The sequence below is a fragment of the Cornus florida genome, unplaced genomic scaffold (genome assembly GCF_030987335.1).
Source record: "Cornus florida cultivar Cherokee Brave unplaced genomic scaffold, ASM3098733v1 CherokeeBrave_3.0.0_Hap2_Chr01, whole genome shotgun sequence".
NCBI classification, from domain to species: Eukaryota; Viridiplantae; Streptophyta; class Magnoliopsida; order Cornales; family Cornaceae; genus Cornus; species Cornus florida.
The window spans coordinates 57,684,722-57,689,313 of record NW_026775571.1 but is presented as its reverse complement, the minus strand read 5'-3'; the positions used below and the strand labels follow the sequence as shown (position 1 = coordinate 57,689,313).

The 4,592-nt window shown below is 37.8% G+C and overlaps 1 pseudogene; it reads left to right on the top strand.

Moving 5' to 3' along the window:
• Nucleotides 1–1,298: 1,298 nt before the first annotated feature.
• LOC132283045 (small nucleolar RNA R71) lies at nt 1,299–1,397 on the top strand (annotated as a pseudogene).
• The last annotated feature ends 3,195 nt before the right edge of the window (nt 1,398–4,592 follow it).

The window sequence follows — 4,592 nt, the reverse complement described above, 5'->3', positions numbered from 1 at the left end:
GTGGAAGATTGACTTTCACTTGCCTAAACACATCCATAATTTCATTTGTTTTGACCTTTTGCTTGTCAATTGAAATGGATCATTTTAAGGCATCCGAGAATGGAGCTCTTGGCTCAAAAACCTTTTCAGAAATTTTCTTTGAAGTCTCTTCAACATAAGAAGTTTTGAAATCATGTTACACATTTTTCTTTTTAAAATCATTTTTCAAATCACTTTTCAAGATATTCTCATTTGAAAGATCATGCATATACAATGAAGGAGGAATAGGATGAGATACGGGACGGGTGTCAACTTGTGGTTGCACCGGTTCACTCTCTTCACTGGACGTACCCACTTGGTTGTCCACAATCTTCCCACTTCTCAAGGTAGTCACTGCGTTGACATGCTCTATTGTATGACCTTCCGATGAGGAATGAGTCTCCACAACACATTGTTGCTTTTGTAGGGCATTCAAAGGCATTTTCCCTTTCTCTCTAGCATTTAAAGTACTAGCTATTTACCCTACTTGGATTTCTAGGTTAGCAATAGATTGAGAATGAGAATGAAGCAATTGAGTGTTCGCCTCTAAAGTGCCTAGAGCGATCAAAACTTTCTCTTCAAAAGCGGGACTCCTAGCATTTCCTTGAGAATATGATGGTTGATTAGGAAAATAAGAATTAGAAAATTGATTTCCTTATGATTGATATGGTCTATATCCTTAGAAACCTTGGCTTTGCATTGGAGGTGGAACATATTTCCCTTGGAAACCACCTTGGGAAGGGTTTGAGCTTTCCCCTTGGTTTCTTCAAGAGAAATTCGGGTGATTCCTCCAACTAGGATTATAATGATTGCCATAAGGGTTGTTCCCTTGATTAACAAAAGCTGCATTGACTTGTTCATGATGCTCATTTTGCACATGTCCACGAGGACAATTGGAAGTAGAATGTAAAACACTTGAACAAGTCATACATGTCTCATTGGATGCATGATGGGAATGGTTAGGGATGGAAGATACTTGATTTGCCAAGTTTTGGTTGATCAAGAATTGATCAAACCTTTGAGATAAGGATTTCATCTCGGCGGCTATTTCATTAGAATGGTCGACTTGATGTAAGCCAACACTCTTCTTTCCACTTAAATTCCTACCATTCTTAGAAGATAAAGTTTGATGCAAAGAATTCTCACTCATGCTCTTATAAAGACGCCACACGTCATCCTCATGCCTATCAATGTAAGAGCCACCCATGGAAGCATCAACCATGCCCTTGTAATTATCCGATAAGCTCTCGAAGAAATATTGAACTAATTGCCATTTGGGCATGTCATGATGTGGACACTTCCTAAGCAATTCATTGAATCTTTCCCATGCCTCATGGAACGTTTCCCCATCCCCGTGTGAAAACTCTCGAATTGAGGTTCTCATATCATTGGTCTTAGAAACCGGATAGTACTTCTTCAAGAACTCTTGTTGCATTTCTGCCCAAGAAGTAATTGAAAAAGTTCTAAGATTGTTAAACCAATATTTTGCCTTGTCTTTAAAGGTGAATGAAACAAGTTTAAGCCTTAAAGCCTCTTCCGGCATGTCCGTGTATCTCACGGTGGAACATACTTCAAGAAACTCATCTAAATGCTTATAGGGTTCTTTACTTGGAAGTCCATGATAATTAAGAAGCATTTGAATGGTTTGTGGTTTGATCTTTTAGTGGTGTGCTTTAAATGGTGGCAATTGAATGCATGTGCATTGTATTCATTAGGCACATAGTGATCTCTTAAAGCAAGGGGAGGATTAGCAATTAGAAGTGCAACATGGGCACCTTGATTGCCTTGAATGATGGGAGGTGGTGGAGCATAGATTGGCCTTGGCATTCCCAATGGAACTTGGCCTTGTTGTTGTGGTGGATGAACGAATGGCCTCGGCATGCCTAATGGTACTTGCAGGTTATCATGATGCACATTGGAGTGGAGGATGCCTTGTTGGTCTATGTGACTAAGGTCCTCCACATGGTCCTCATTATGTCATTCCATTAATGAAATGGATTGACTAGAACTTCCTCTTCTCCTAGGGTTTCGAACAACGGATTCAAGATGAAAATTTAGAGGGACAAGAGTGGGTTATAATGATCTACGACCATGCATGCACAATGCAACACAACAAGCAACAAGTAATGAACAAACACTTTACCTTCGCAATAAATCAACAATCAACAAACTTCCTCCACAAACAATGTTCCCATACTCCCATGCTATCAACAATATGCAAGAAAAGATAAATTGCCGCCACGTGGGCTTACGATTTATCTAAGAATTGAAATATAAGCCTCCACGCGGTCCGACGATTTAACTAGAGACTGAGTTAAGAAAGAGCTCACAAAGGGTCCTTTAGCACTTCAATTCAATTTTTAATTTTTAGCCTTGCAAATTTTTTAGATTTTTAGCCTTTTTCCTTTGCTTTTGCTTAGCTTCTTGCTTGAAATGCTCCTTTGCTCACCTTCTTTTCAATGCACCTAGTCAAACAAGAACCAACACAATAAGAAACCAAAATGAAAACAAAGTAAAGACACGATCAAAAGAGTACTAATTCCTAATTGATTCCACAAATACGACGTTGCCTTCAATCAATCCCCGGCAACGGCGCCAAAAACTTGGTGTGGCTCGGGGCGTCAACCCAAACCCATAATTTGTGCACCAAAAGATAATGGTGTAGAGCTATAATGAATGTGGCAAAGTTTTACATTTAGAAATTGCCATTACTACCTTTCACTAAAAATATAGTTAGGGCAAGTAGGGATCGTCCCAAGGGAATGGTGGGTCGTACTAGGTTGAGGAATCAAGATTAGGGTTAGTAGGTCGAGTGATCAAAAGATTGGTTGGTTGTTGAATTACATTAAGATGCAATTTAAACTAAAGTAGGCAATTAAATGTAATGGAGAGAAAATAAGAAAGAGATCTTGGGGTTTAGAGATCACCACTAAGCATAGCTTTTCTACACCCATAATAAATGATTAATGAGGGGAAAAACATGTACTGCAACATAGTGTGTGTGTGTGGTTGTTTCAACAAGCATGGATGACAAATTAAGTATATATTGTCTAAGCAAAATGGTGGATAGCACAATATATAAAATTAAGCCATTAATCATTGCTTTAAGGTCACAATCCAAACACATCATAAGGTTAGAGATATATGTTACTTGCTTTCATAAGTATGGAACATCAAACAACAATCATGGATTGTCCTCCCATTTAACACCTAAACTACAACTACACTACAATTAAGCTAATGACATGAAATTAGACTAATTAAACTAAGGGAGAGGTACAATCCATCAAGAAATGAGTATGAACCATCAAATGAACCACAATAACATTCCATTAGGCACTATGTCTTGACAATCTCTAGATCTATAGCATTAATACACATAGACATGCATCACTAACACAAGAAATAGAGATAAACACATGAACATCTATTCTAGCATACATAGACATATGGATAGAATAAAATGATCAATTGGAAGTATTAAACCACACAAATCATTAAATAAACAAGATCTATATATATATAAGTGTCAAAACATGTATTACAATACAAATCCCCTCAAAAATACATAAATCAAGATGTAGAAAGTATGCTTAGGGCTAACTCTAGCCCCAAAAGGATGTCTAGCCACTCATGGATGGTGTCCTCCAACCCTCAAGGGCTAACTCTATGGTAGAGATTACTCCTCTTCTTGGTTGATAGAAGAAGTCCAAGCTTATGCCTCTAGCCTCCTCCTTTCTTTTTTTCTTTACTAAGAATATGAAAATTGTGCATCCTCTCTATTCTAAAGTATATTAAGTATATCTCAAAAAGTGGCTCATATTCCTTAAATAGGTAAGCCAAAATATCACCCCAAATGAGCTGGGCTCGTATACCAATATTCTTTCCAATGATTGGATATGAAAGAACTTTTAATGAGCTGGAATTTGGATTTTCTCGGGATTTGGAGAGTTCGATCGATCGAACTTGTGGTGAGATCGATCGAACATGGTTGAGATTTATCGAATTTAAGCTAGATCGATCCTCTATTGCGGCGCTTTTTTGGATAAAAACAAATCTGAGATATTTTGAAGATATTTTTGGGAAAGAGACAAATGTGGTAGGTAGGGTAGTACAAGTGGATACGATGGAATCTTTTCAATCGATCAGAATTAAGTTGGATCGATTGAACTTTGTGGGATCTTTAAATGAGGACAAAAGAGCTTAGATCCATCTTGGAATGCTGAGATCGATGAACTTTTGATCGATCGAATATTTGCTGAGATCGATCAAACTTGCTGAATTTCCACCACTTGCTTCCTTTTGCTCCCACTTTGCTCCTTTCTTTAATTCATCTCAAGATTGCTTCAATTATGCTCTTATTTAGCTGAGTTAGCTCATTTTGGGGATAAGTACCAGAAAATGGAAATAATACAAAATCAATCTAAAGTGGGAAAATAAGATAGATAAAGGTCCTAGAATACCTAAACTTAAGGGGTTTAAATGCGCACTTTTCAGTGCTCATCATGGTGCGGACATTTCCTAAGGAGATCTTGTAGTCTTTCCTAAGTCTCATGGAGTTGTTCCCCATCGCT